We start from the raw sequence: 15,344 nt of genomic DNA on the forward strand, positions 1-15,344 counted from the left end.
CTCTAGGTAGTGTATTTGCTCACTCTCTGAGTTGCGATAATGTAGCTTTAAAGCATTTGTGCGGCCACAGTGAAATGCATCTCAGGAGTTTACGGGGTTGGAAAGATCCCTCTCTTTAAGAAAAGGCACGCATTAAGATTGTTCTACACCATTGCACGCCACTTGTGTTCCCAGATATTGACGAAGCCAACACCTCGGCTTGTTAGGAAAGTCTCTTTCAAGAGGGTGCGTTTATACAGCTGTTCATAAGAAGTGCCCATCAAAGTATTGAAACCCCCGGCGGGGTAACAATTGGGACAACCGTGATGAAAGCAGACATTGAATTGGTAGGCTGTTTCCACCTCCTGAACCACTGCATAGCCGTCCCACCAATATTGTGCGTTCACACCACCGTTTTCGGTCTCTTAGATGTATAAGAGCCATTGAATTGATGCTGTGGAATAAAGTTTCTGTCGCCCACGATATGAATCCTAGGGGAGCAGCACGATTGTTTCAGGTTTTAGATATAGTTTCCTGTGGCGCAGTATACAGCAACTAGCCAATGTAGTGCTTTGAAAAGGATTGTTGTATGACACGTCTATCCCACCCTTTATAGGTTTTTCATGAGTCATTTGAATGATCTCGTCCCTGAACAAATTACAAGATTGTATTAAAATGTTGACATCTACTTGACAGTAGGTCCTTAACTCATGTATTGGGTGCCGTATTAGTCTGAGGGTGGAACTTGGCTTATGTAGTTCTGGTTAACCGTTGTGTTGAAAGGATGGGAAATAAACCCTTGAACCGGGGAAACTAAAAGATCTTACGAATTTGCTGAGTTTCATGGGTAAAAAGTTCAAAGAGCCAAGAAAGCGTATCTCTAGAGGTGCCACAAAGACAGCCATGAGCTTAGCACCCTGGGTGATGAGTTTTACAATAATGTATTCCTGAACCATTTGCCACAACACAAAGTATCCATCATAGGATTTGGAATTATGTGCTAGAAAGGTTTAGCCCGAGAATTTGCTTGTTAGATGTCTGGCATAGATATAGTTTGGTTGGTGTGTTACATTCTCTTGATGGGCCTCCATATCATACACTATATAGTCATCGATTTTATCTTGAGGTCTACCGGCTAGCATGTAACACAGGTGTTCATGCGTGATGACAACGGAATGTTTACACACCCTAGAGATTACCCCATTACAGTTGTGACGCTCGGGGTAAATTATGTTGCAGGCGGGCAGTCAATTCACAGTTCATGCATGACCGACCCCCACGTCGCTTTCTAAATGTGTGTGTCTAGACACTCGCCTGTCAATAACCGGTCAGGGAATATCCCTGTTATAAACCATAATAGACGAACGCAAAGTGTTATGACTATCCAATAACAACCCCCAGTCAAACCAGTGTTAATAGCAAACATAACAATTCATGACCAGGCACACATCCCCCTGTGCCCCAGGTGTGCTGGTAAAATAAAAAACACAACCATTGTCGAAGACCCGAGATTTCACGAACGCGTGACACTGGGGACATTTTGCAGGTTCTTCGTTAAGCGTTTAACATTCCTCTCTTAAACACGGGTGACAGTGATACTGACAACTGTGCCTATGTTTGTTTTTGAAAATGTGGTGGCAGTGCTGACAGGGATGTTTAGCCCCCAGGAAACCTTTTCGAATGATTACATCGTAGAACTGGTCATCGAGTTGTAAAACATACAAGGTGTTTCTGGCTGTTTTAGCCTTTAGCGGAAAATATCACCATACCCCATTGTTAAAGAAAAGTATCTTGATGGGTCTATCAAAATGTTCTGCAAACCGAGGCAGCTGTCCAAACCCTACCGTTGTGTCCGTCGGGATTCCCAGCTCTTTGTGTACTTGCAGAGCTTTGACACGTATATTGGCGTCTGTTATGCTCAGTGGCTTGATTAAACATATGAGACTAGATGATAGGCAGAGACAGCACGTGATCAATATTTAGCAACCATAAGCCTTTGGATTTTTTAATGTGGCTGTGCAGAATTTTGCTCAAAGGTTTATAAACACTACGAAACTAGGTCTGACAACTAGAGCCACGATTTTTAATGGCGCAAAATACAGGATCTCTGTTTTACTCTGCAGAGGTCTCAGTAAATGCTCCAGAAATTATAAGACGCAGAAAGTATCACAAGGGAATTGTCTTGTAAACAAGGGTCTGTTTAAACCCTCTGCCTCTATTCTTATTTGTACAAAATCTTTGGGACTGATGGTTTCCAAAGTCCGTCGAAACAGTGTTTCCACAGCCTCTGTTATGACCGCTAGTCTGTGCCTCAGAGAGCGCAACTGGTCCAGGTTCATGAATCTAAATTCCTCGTAATGTTCCATCGCCGGGAATGTTTTATAACCTCTTTGATAGGTCTGCACCCTCTCCAAATCAATCAGGGCCTACGGTGTCTGGGAGGTTGGTGCCGGTGGTGTGCTAGGCAGATCGCATCTGGATGTAACCAAATGGGCTTTTTAAAAGATTTTAAATAGCCGACGCCTCTGAGCTCAGAACCTGGCCCATTTCAAGTTTCGCAATAAGTCTTTGGGCAGCGGTGAAACAAATATCTGGCTCCACTCTGAATGATCAGTTTGACTGTGACAATGGGCCTCATTACGAGTCCAGCGGTAACCACGGCGGTAAAACCGCCTGGTTACTGCCGGACTCGTATTACCATTCCGCCTCCGTGACTCCCAGAAATACCAGGGCATTACGACCCTGGTGTCCTGGGAATCCAGGAGGCCGAATGGTGTAAATCCCCATTTCCATTGAGTCCCACAGGACTCAATGGGAATGGGGAAGTGGACACACTGGCACCATCTCGTGATGGTGCTGGTGTTACACGTCCACCTGCAGGCAGGAGGTGTTCAACCCACCAGGTCAGACCTGGCGGGAAGATCACCTCCCGCCTGCAGGACTCGGGATCGGGCGGTCCGGAATTAACAGTGGCGGCGGGTTTACCGCCACTGTTAATTCCGGACCGCCCAACCTGTAATGAGGCCCAATGTCTTTGACAATGGTTGCGTTTTTAATTTCACCAGGACACCTGGGGCACAGGGGGATGTGTGCCTGGTCATGGTTTGTTATGTTTTCTAATAACACTGATTTGAGGGGGGGTTGTTATTTGATAGTCATAACTCTTCACGTTTGTCTATTATGGTTTATAACAGGGATATTCCCTGAGCAGTTATTGACAGGGGAGTAGCTGACTTGGGATCCACTATCAGTGTAGTAGACCCACCGAATTCGTAAGATCCTCAGGGGCTACTGTACTGTTGTCACCCTATGGCAATGTGTCTAACGTGGTGTCAGGCTGTGCCCCTGTGGATGTTTCACACAATGCATTGCAAGACAACCCTCTGACTGGTGTGCTGGGCTCACCAACTGCCCCAATTGCTAGCTGGGTATCTGACTGCAGCCCTACAGCTGTCCCACAAGTTCCAGCTGATAAGGCGATATTATCACCCCTGAAATATCTTATTAGCACACAAACTGCCCCTTCCAATTCTTCAAAAGCACCACGAATCATAGATTGTGCAGTCTCCTTTTTGCAGTATGGTTTCAAACTTTTGACAAGGGCATGCATTTTCTTGTAACTTTGTTTTAAAGTTGGTTCTTTTTTTTTATTCTTTTGAATAACCGATACATGCCTACATGTAACCGGAGTAATATTATTGGGGCTGACAGCGTTTGAAATGTTAATGTCACCAACATTGTGACCCGTCACGACAGCATGACCACCTCCATTTCGAGTGTCTGTATGGGCACCCATATATACACCTGTTTCACTACCAATATTACTGACAACCGGCTCATGAAGATCAAACACAGGCACTGAAATATCACCCTGTTGTTCAGTTATACCAACAGTATCACTAGCCAGAATTGTGAGGGGGGGTGCTGAGGTGTGTTTCAACAGCTGTATCACTGCTAGTGTGCAATGTTGATGCAAGCTCAGGGTGGACATCGGCCTGAGGCTGAACACTTACCAACCAGTTATTTCCAATGTTAACACCCCAACAATGTATTCCTCCCCATCATTGTGCACCCTCCCCTCTTGAGTACCAACAGGCACAATATTAACAACCCCAACACTGCATTCCTCCCTATCATTGTGCACACTCCCCTCTTGAGTACCAACAGGAGCAATATTAACAAACCAACACTGTTATCCTCCCCATCATTGTGCACCCCCCCCCTCTTGAGTACCAGTAATATCAATAACGTCAGCATGGTGAGTGTCAACAGTATCGATAAACACTTCTGTTTCACTGCCAATGCTAACAACTCCAGCATCCTTAAGAAGCGCTTCTAGGGCAATATAACCATTAATGGACATAGGGCCTCATTACACGGTAGGCGGTGAGCCATGGCGCTATTAGCGCCATGGCTCATGCCGGTAAAATACCGGCACCGCCTTGTCGGAAAGGGGATTTACCGCCCCATTCCAAGGTTGGAGGGGCGGTAAATCCCCTTTCCGCCATTGCCCTTCCCCATTCCCATTTCTGCCCCATAGGGCTCTATGGAAATGGGGAAGGCGCTAATTACGGCACCGCAATTTTGCGGTGCCGTAATTAGCTCCGAGGTCCCTTAGCGGGTTGGATTTTAACGCCTGCAAGCAGCAGGCGTTAAATCCTCCAACCCGCAAAGGGACCTCGTAGTACGGCGGTAAGGGTTAACGGTCACCGTTGCCATTAACGGTGACCGTTAACCCTTACCGCCGTTCGTGTAATGAGGCCCATAGTGTCTGAAGACTCCAGGGTGGTGGTGTGCCACTAGCTTGCACCCCAGTCCCTTGCAAAGTGGTCATCAATACATCTAAATTGTTCAATGTGTAAATATGTATAACAGAAGTAACATCCGGTTGTACATATCCCCTGCCCCCCTCACCCACAATCACCCCACTGTAGTGTCTTCCTGAAGAGACGGTGCAAGCTTGTCCTGTTGTATAGATGGAGAATGAAGGGCTGAGTTGTAAACAGGGTTCAATGATGCATTAGCTAGGTTATCTAAAATGTTGACAATAGCAGAGCTGTTGATATTTTCTCGCTTGTAAAACTAGCAACAGCTACACTCTCAGAAATAGTTAATGGTACAATGCCTTCATCGTCGCTAATCACAACCATTCCGCTTGTGACACACCCCAGCTGTACACAGTTGCTTGCAGTCAACACCCCCTTCGGCTCAGGTGTAACACCCTTGGCCCCTCCCTTGGTACAATTTTTCCTGAGCCGCAGTCGGGATTCACAACCCTGTTGCTGTCTTACGACATCAGGCTTGTTCTCAACATTGTGTCATAACGTTTGCTGCTTGGAGCATTCAGAATTTATATCGGCACACCCCTGCTCCAGCTTCAATGCTAGTCTGGCCTGCAGTTGTACACTTTTAAAGGAGGTATTCACCTCAAAACCAGCGGGAGGTGTGCCTGAAGCAGCTGGTAATACAGGGACCCTGACTCCCGCACTAAGCAAAGAAGTTTGGGGGTTTAAGGATCTGGTAATATCCACCAGGGTCCTCAATCATGCCATGGTGGAGGGGCAACTCCATTGACAGGGTTTCAAACCAGACCACCTGTGCTGCTCCAGGGTTGGTGACGTGTTAAATGTGCTACCCCTGTTGCCTGGCCCCTGGTGCTGGTAGAATACAGGGACAGCTTGCCCCAGGAGAACACCTGTTAGGCGTCCATTTCTCAGTCCATTTCCAAGATATTGGTTTTCGCGGGCCAATGGAGGTTTAGTACAGAGACCATAAAAGCCTTCCTGATCTCAGACACTCTTCTCCCGCTCGTTGGGCCCCCCAATCCAGCCATGCCCATTCCAGCGTGTGAAGAAAAACTTAGTTGTGTTGAGCCTGTCAATCCTTCAGGCCTTTCAAGAGGCTGCACCCCAGCACTGCCCGTTGCTGATCAGGCAGAAACACCACCCCCCTCCTCGGATCCCCAGAACATCTGTGATTTGTTGAACTAGCTGCCCAAATCTCACTAGATCGCCTGGTGCCGGGTTTCACAATATACATCCAGAGACTTTGCCTGCTGCACCATCCTGTTGTTGGAAAACATGTCGGTTCTGAATAGAAAAAAATACAGATTCAGAATAGGTAGTTTTTTAAACAGAAACAGTCCGCCGTCAATACATGACACAAGCCCAAACCTCTCAAACCCGGTGTAACACCTCAGCACATGTCCCCTTAAAAAATAAATCTGTCATGCCTGCAGCTTGTACAAAATAAATCTCTTCTATGTCATTTGCGCAATATGTTTGATCTCAAGCACATACTCAAATACAACTTCACATTGGCAGCATTATCTAGATTGCATAAAAGACTGCAAAAGTTAGAACCATATTTTAAAAAGTCCTGACACATTTCTACTTCAGAATTGTGTTTTTAAAGTATTGCATTGCAGTTTTCACATGTAAAGATGTGGGGCAACACTCTGCGCTTCCCTTGTAGACAGAAAATGTACACATTGGCCCTAATTACGAGTTCGGCAGTAACCATGCCGCTATTGGCGGCATGGCTGCTGCCGAAATCGCATCGGGGTCCGGGTCCTTGGAATGAGGACTTACCGGGCCATTCCGAGTCTGGAAGGCCCGGTAATTCCTCCCTTTAAGGACCCGGACACGGTCCTTCCCCATTCCCATTTCAGCCCCCATAGGGCTGAATGGGAATGGGAGAGGGAGCAAACAACGAGATGGCCCGTTGTTTGCTCCCTCTTCCCCTCGCGGGACCCGGTAAGCACGCCTGGTTTTTCCAGGCGTGCTTACCATGTCCCGCGAGGGGAACTCGTAATGCAGTGGTACGGGGTGAATGGCACCGGCACCTTTTACGGCGCCGTTCACTCCGTACCGCCAGGGTCGTAATGAGGCCCATTCTGTTTTGTTCCACTTTGCATGCAGAATAAACTAAAATGTAGCACCTACTTGGAAGTATAAGAAGAATCGGCACAATCTTAAACATGCACTGGCACAGTCGATCAATACATAACACATCCCCAAACACCTCAAGTAAGATGTAGCACCCTGGAATTCGCCACCCTTAAAAATCTGTCATGCCGACAATTTCTACAAAATAAATATCGGCAATAGCATTTGCCCAACATGTGTGATCTTTGGCGCATATTGTTACCTTTGTGCTGAATATTTTACCACTGCAAATATTTTATTGGTGCTGTGAGAGTAAAACAAGGCATTGTGCGTGTGCAAATATGCCACATCACAAAAAGACAAGTGCACCAATAGTGCAGTCAGTGTTTATTTAATGTTTAATTTAATGTTTGAACAGCAATAAGGGTGGCAGGCTCCAAGCTTTAATATTGAAGTGTCTGGATGATTGTTCGAATGTCTGAAGGATTGCTCCAGTGTCTGGATGATTGTGCGAGTGTCTGAATGATTGTGCAGGGGAGCCATAAACACAAAACACTTACAAAACCCTCTACGCATATTTTCAACTTCTTCCAAGGCGTTGTAGTCAAAATCTCAAAAACAGTTCTAGAACATAAGCCCCATGCATAGAAATAGACGCCTAGAAATAGAATCCGGCGCTGCCAATATCTATACACTATCCTAGCCGAAATGCATAACGACAGAGCATTCTAAGCACGCTATACATTTTCAAACACGTCATAAAAAGCACATAGCTGTTTTGTTTAAAAATGCACAGCCTGTCTCAAAAAGGCCTGCCTATTGATAAATACAGTAATAAAAAAAACCTTATGAAGCTTTAATAAAACCACATAAATTGCACAAACCTCAAAAACAATACATTAAAGTATTGAAATACCCCCCAAACTCACCTTTTTGCTGTTGTTGAAATAAAACACTGAATAAACAGCAGGCCAGCTTCTAATCATGAGGCTTTGCAGGGTTTCTCTCAGTGTTTACAGACCCACGATCAAAGTTAGCTGAGAAGCACAGTTGCAATCAAGTTTCCCAAGTCAATTAGCCGGTGTCCAGGGCTCTGACACTGCGGTTGACAGTGCCCCAGATTGCAGTCAGAATGGTCCTTTTAAAGGGCTGGAAGCACATACCTTTTCCTGTCTGGGATTTGTAACAAATCTCATTTGAGCTGTTTCCGAAGTCCAGCTGGTTTCCTGGGGGGCCAGTTCCATTATTTTATAAGCACACACAGATTTCCTGTACTCATGTATGGGTTTTGTAACAAATCTAATTTTAACTGATTCATGTGTCCAGGCTGTTTCGTGGGGGCCAGTCCTCTTTTTCTTATCAACAGAAGTACAGCATTCTATTTACTGCATACTGTGCAGGAATTAGTGAGTGTAACCGGCCGAGGAAACATCTAAAACTAAGTCCCGTGTGCAGCTGCTTCCTGTGCCGGCCTTCAGTCATACGTTAAAAATAGCCTTACTAACTACCATAGCTTTAGTTGGTAAACTTTGTTCATGTGTATTTACATGGACGGTTTGTTTATAGAGCTGGCACAAACACCCTGTATTCTGGGGATCTAAATATAAACCCCATCTGTGCTTTCTGCTGAAGCGGCTAGAATACCTCTCTATAAGTGACCACATTCCTAGGATTTCTCACACCTTGTCGTAAGATAAAACCCCTGCAGTGTTGACTCACAGCTCTTTGGTGGGTCGCAGAGGGACACATGTATGCTGCACATGACATGCTGTAGACCCCTTAGAAACAATAGTTTGACTTTTGTATGGGCTCTGGGAAGCACACTTTACTTATAAAGTAAAGTGCTTTTCATTATTATCACTGTATCAAATGTAAGATTGATATATATTTGTATATCAAAATTGATATAACAGGGGACATTTATATAAAAATGTAAATTAACATTTTATATCAACAAAATATTGATTTTTGTATACATTTCTACAAATATGCTTTTTAATATTATTTTGTATATACAATTTCATATAAGAAATACAATTTTTAATATTTTTATATACATGTATATATAAAGAAAGATGTTATATTATTTTTTATATACATTTTTACATCAAGAAATATGAATTCGTATGTACATTTTTATATTAACAAGATATCAACATTGCTTGATATCATTTTCCGCTTCCTATCACAGGGAGGCAGAACCCCACTGTGACATCATCACTGTGTCACTCTGCAAAACTGTAGATTCACAGTCCCTGTCTTCAGAGCTCACTTTGCTCTTGGCGCTCGACCAAGCAACAGTGGCGAGCGCTGCTCCAATCTGCTCCCATCTATATATAGATTTTATATAAAATGTATATTCACTTTATATCAATACTGATCAAAATTAGAAAAATTTTATATCCAATATGCATTTGACTTAATTCAATATCAAAAAATGTTTATATAATTTTTATATCAAATTTATATTAAGTTTATATCAAAGCACATCAAAAGGGGGAGGGACTAAGACCAGAAGCAGGGGGTGTGACCACCTGTCCAAATTTTGACTTGTGAAAAAGAGGACCCCTTCTGCTAACCCTCATATTGTAACATGTTACAGCTGTCACAAACTGAATGTGTTATAATCAGGAACTGGTGGATGGGCTAGGCAGCACACCTCGAGCACTGGAAAATTCCAGCCCATTGAAGTTAATGTAGTTTATAGACCAGACTGAAGGTCCATAGGAGATAATGGCTGTCCATAGAAATCAGCACAATTTTAAAGATCATTTCACATAAAGGTTTTCATTTCAGCCCAAAGCAATTCTATAGTGCATATATGCTCACTCATTTCTGTTCAAGGAGTTTACCTGTTCCTAGGACAGTCCTTATCTAGCTACAAGTTGTACAATGCAAATGGGCAATTGCTCAAAAATCAACTTCCAGGGAGTCTGGAGGCCCACAGAAAAATGCACTGGGGGACTAGGTACCAGCCTTAGCAATGACCTATATTTGGCAGTGTTATCTGTAGCTCTCCAGATATTTTGGGGTATGAATCCCATGATCCTCACCAATTACTCTGTTGGCTAGGGCTCATGGTAGTTGTGGTCAAAAAGATCTGGATAGCCAAAAGTTGCAGACCCCATATGCGGCAGGTCACCCACTTGGTATGTGGTAATCACAGGCACTGCACTCTGTTGTTGCAGGCATCTGCGCATTCATTATCTTTGGTGATGTACAGTTAGGTGGTGACTCCATATCTGAAAACTGTCCAGAGGACTGGGCCCACGGTTTCTAGTGTCTTCAGTGATCCTCCACTTGTCGGCATATATTTAGCAACACTGAATATAGCCAGATGCACCAGACAGTTTCTTAAGGTAGGGGTGAGGTGTGGGCTTTAGTAATTGACATGCAACCGGACAAGGATTAATTGTCTGTCCATTTGCCAGACATCTCCCACGCCATGTGCAGGTAAAAACAGGAGGGACATGCATTTTGTGAGCATACAGATAGAGTGCGGAGTGGAGCTGGAGTGGTTTGCAGTGGTACCACAATGTTTTTTCCGTGTGTATTGAGGAGGCGGACCCTCTGACCCTGAAGCAAGGAGGTTTCTCACATAAATCTCAATGTTATGTGGAGCGCAGCTGGAGTGGTTTGCAGTGGTTCGCAGGGGGAGACAGGGGTGCAGTGAACTTGAAGAAAGCACCCCTTGCCTCTGGACGGCTGGTGAGCGATGAGAAGTCCACTCCTTCTGGCGAGTCTTATTTTTGTATTCTGATTGTGAGACTCGTGATCACAAGTGTACACTTGGACCGGGGGCATTCACCAAGTTAAACACTGCAGTGCAGTACACAGTCGGATTTTGTTGGGGGTAAATGTACCTGGATTTTACTTTAGAACAGTGTCTCCGTACTCCCGTTTGGACTCACAAGGCAGTGCCTGGGAGTATAGGCCCAACAAAGGTCGCTGCATGTCCCGATCGGGCCCTTGTAACCCTTGTAATTGAGCTTTGAGTGGGCAGTGTACAGCAGGCAAAAAGCTGTTCAGCGTGCTGTTGAGGTAAGTCAAGCGAATCCCACATTTCATATTGACTCAGGGGCACCAGTGACCACAAATCGATCCAAGACAAATGGTGGTTTCACGGAGAAAGCCTTGGTTTCAGAGCTGTTTCAGAACTTGGGAGAGCCTATGACACAGGGTGGATGTAAAGAAAGAATTGAACCGACCCCTGGGACCAAGGCAGTTACAGTATCAGTGAATGTGGCCACTCCAATTGTGGGGCACAAAATAATGTATTTCTTCCTCAAGTCCGGAACAAGTACTGAAATTTGAAATATCAATGCGGTCTGTGCCTTAGCCCGAACTGAATGCTCACGCATTAGTGATATTAGCATGATTGAGTGTGCTGAAAATGTGGTCGCTACTGATCATACTGGGCATGAAAGCCCTGAAAGTGTGGATGATATTGAGGTTTTTACTGTGGAGTCTGACAGGTGCTCAGGGTAGGGGCAACGGCCGGGATTGCCTACCGAGTTAACTGATTTGCTAGAAGAACAATCATCTGAAGAAGTGAAAATGAACGTGGTGTGGGGGGTCTCTGCATCACATGCTGAGGGAGGTAGATGAGTGAAATAAGCTTACCTCCCCTACTCTTTCAGCGCCAAACATGGTACTGAGCTCCTTCGTCAAGCTCTAAGACAATATACGTGACTATGTGAGAGCCCACACCCTGTTACTGAGCGGAATTAAGTTAAAAATTGAACTATTGGGGGAGAAGTGCCTTCAGAACCCACCTACGGGTGTACCTACCCCTAATAATTCTATTCATAGTCATAAAGGAGGGAAGACTTCGAAGAGTGTGGCAATGTGACAGGACATGCAAATCACAGGGATTATTCTGCCTGTAGGGGACAGCTTTTCTGGTGGTATTGGTGAATGTGAAGGAGTGACTAATGAGGTTGGGGTGAAGCAAGTAAATAAGGAGAATAAAAAAAATCTAAAAATGCTTACGTGATAAATGTGATGCCCAGTAAGCGTGATGGAGCAACAAGTCATGATGTTGAAAACATGGGGATTATCTCGTATTAAGGAGGATGACCCTCTGGAGCAATAAATAGAGGTTCAAAGAAATTTGTGTGGAAGAAACAGGTCAAAAACTAAAAAATGTTAACACCAGCAGATTTAAAGGGAAATCATCTTTCAAGTTTCTAAGAAATGTGACAATTGTATAGTCTTTTCATCACACAGTGAGAGGGAGGAGTGGAAATGGGAAGGTCTATAGCCAGCAGCTGGAAGCAAGTATGGAAAGGGAGAGGGAAAGTGAATTTGGACCTGATAATCTTAACATCCTTACAGAGGAAGAAGATTCATTCAGTCCCAAGGTACGCGCTGTGGTCAATACCACAGCTTAGACCGAGGGGCTGAATATAGATTTCCCGCAATTATTAGACTGGAATGAAGTCCTTCAGTGGGATCAGGAGAGGATTCTGAGTCAAAAGAAGTTTGGGTGACCAATTATTTCCAATGGAGGAATGAAAGGGGAGGTTTGGGGTTTAAGGGGCTTTGAGCCAAATATGCATGATGCCCCTTTTAGGAAACTCCATTGCCCCGACCAGGGGAAAAATACAATGGGTACTGGTAGTTTGCTATTTAGCAAAGATTATAGTAGCGTGTTCCTAACTGAAATATCTAAGGATGGTTAAAATGTTGTGAGAGAGAATGAAAGGCTAAAAACTCCAATGGATGTATGGGTCGACCAGAGGAGTAGGTACAGTGTGTTGAAATGCACCCATAGTACAGATTATAGCATGTTGACCCAGAAAGAAAATGAGATGAAATTGAAGCCAAAATCCTCAGTGATCATCAAAAATACACAGTCCCATGTGGCTCAGGAAAGAAAGAGTGTACTATGACGAGCATGTGGGATAAAGATATTTCTATTTGTTTAAATTGAGTTAACATGCTGACAATCTTTTCTGAAATTACTAATCTTAGGGCATTCTCCTCCTATGACATCGATCGTGTTGAATTTGTGGCCCAGGTTAGAATGGATAGGTGTGTTTTACACTTCGGCTCGCATTTAGTAAGAGATCTTGTACTAAGGGAAATTTCTCTGCTGCAAAACATGGGTTTCGACATTAATATTGAAGGGGATCTCCCATCAGCATCAGGTGCACAGGACCCCATTAACAGGTGGTGAGATATAATGATTTCGGTACAGGCACCGGCCGGGTCAGGTCATGAAGTAACATTTGATAATAACATTCAAGTTGAAATCCCAGAAAACGTAGACTGGTCTTGGGTGTCAATGGCATTAACAAGGGCCGTTGCACGCAACAAGTAATTTCTTTAGTCGAGAAGTAAGAATGAACATTTCATCATGGAACGTAAGGGGTAGTGCTCACCTTATTAATAATGAGATCATGGTGCTTTTGCTAAAGGACTTTAGTTGAGTGCTAATACAGGAGACGTGGATTAATGTTTCCTTGGTGTGGGATGGGTTTGAAGTGTTTTCCCAAGAGGCAAAGCCAAGTGTGGGGAGTAGGTCATCAGGTGGGCTAATATCGGCCATTAAGTCCTGCGAAGACATAGAGGCCAGAAAATGGCCTAATCCACCATTTGCTATACTAGTGGTGGAATTGGTATCAGGGAGTACGTATGATGCTAAACCACTGCTTTTATTAAACATATATTGACATAAAGGGGTGAGCGATCTTGACTGCTTTCTGAACCTGATCACTGGACTAATTCTAGATTGGAAATGTGAGAAACTAGAAGGCTGTGTCATCCTATCGGGTGATCTAAACTCTATGTTGGTAGAAACTCAAACTGAGTCTGAATTCTGCAATGGGGTTGGGGAGATGCTTGATCTGCAAGACAAGGTGAGATTTGCAAGGCAGTGGTCGATGGGGCTAGCCCCTGCAGGATTATGCATGTTAAATGGGAATGTGCTGGGTGACTGCCCACAAGGCTATACCTTGTATCGGGGAGAGAGCAGGTCCACACTGGACTACTTCTTTGCAGACTTCACTTTGTTTCAAGAATGTGTGAAAATGAACATAGTTAAGAACTCGTGGAGTGATCACTGTATACTTACCACTGAATTTGCACAAGGGTTGGGAAAGGTTGAACAAGGGGGTGCAGTGGATTTAAAGGTTAATATCACAAACAACATAGTCCCTTGGAGGCCAAGAGACATCAGATATCTGAATCAAAAGATGGAAGAGATTCTGTATGAAACTACATATGAGTGGAAATTGAACAACTTCTGTATAAACAATTATGATGATTCCTGAGAGAGATTGGTCAGTATGGTTTTAATGCATAAGAGAAATCTCGATAGACTGAATAAGATACATACGCATAGGTATGATAGTGTTATGGCTATGGAAAAAAGCTTTGTTCCTCCATTGGGTGGGTGAATGGGGAGTAGCTCGACAAATGAAACATTGGAGGCCGAGAGACATCAGATATCTGAATCAAAAGATGGAAGAGATTCTGTATGAAACAACATATGAGTGGAAATTGAACAACTTCTGTATAAACAATTATGATGATTCCTGAGAGAGATTGGTCAGTATGGTTTTAATGCATAAGAGAAATCTCGATAGACTGAATAAGACACATATGCATAGGTATGATAGTGTTATGGCTATGGAAAAAAGCTCTTTGTTCCTCCATTAGGTGGTTGAATGGGGGAGTAGCTCGACAAATGAAACATTGGAGGAAATTCGAAAATGTAAGCAAAATGTAAACATTTCTCTAAACAGTACAGAGCCACACTGCTACAGAATGACACTGAACAAATGTTAGAGATCCTTAAGAAAAAGAATATAATGGCATTTTGGGAGATGATTGATGTGTAGACAATGATCAGTCAACAAAGCAACTAAACACAGTTTCTGAGAAAGAATGGGTGTCTCACTACAGTAGGTTTTATGACAAAGTAGCCTTCCACAGATAGAAAAAGGTCAAAAAAGGGAAAAGGATCGAAAATTGATTCCCACAACCCATTTGGAAACCGTTCTGCAGTTAATTAAAAGGTGTAGTGGATCCCGGGCGGCTGGACCAAATAAATTAACAAATAGACTATTCAAGAGTGATCCAGCAAGCCGGTCCTGTATACTGTCAATCCTGTTTAATAACATTATAGCCACAAAATCCTTCCCCGAATCATGATGCACATTGTTTGTGGTGCTAATCTTTAAAAGGGGCATGAAGACTGACTCTAAAAACTACTACCCTATTGCACTGATGGATAAAGATAGTAAAGTGTTTGTGTCCCTTTTACTGACACACCTGGAAGAGTGGGTTGAATCTACAGGGAGATTAGATGTGCTGCAAACTGGCTTCCAAAAAGGACTTAGGACAAATCTGAATGGTTTGGTAGTCAGATATATCCAAGAACAGGCCTGGAAGGGTAAACAGGGCTGGATATATGCAGCATAAATCAAGCTATCAGCAGCATTTGACAGCGTAGACTGTTCCAGACTGTGG

The sequence above is a fragment of the Ambystoma mexicanum genome, chromosome 3q (genome assembly GCF_040938575.1).
Source record: "Ambystoma mexicanum isolate Mex_15411 chromosome 3q, UKY_AmexF1_1, whole genome shotgun sequence".
Lineage (NCBI taxonomy): Eukaryota > Metazoa > Chordata > Amphibia > Caudata > Ambystomatidae > Ambystoma > Ambystoma mexicanum.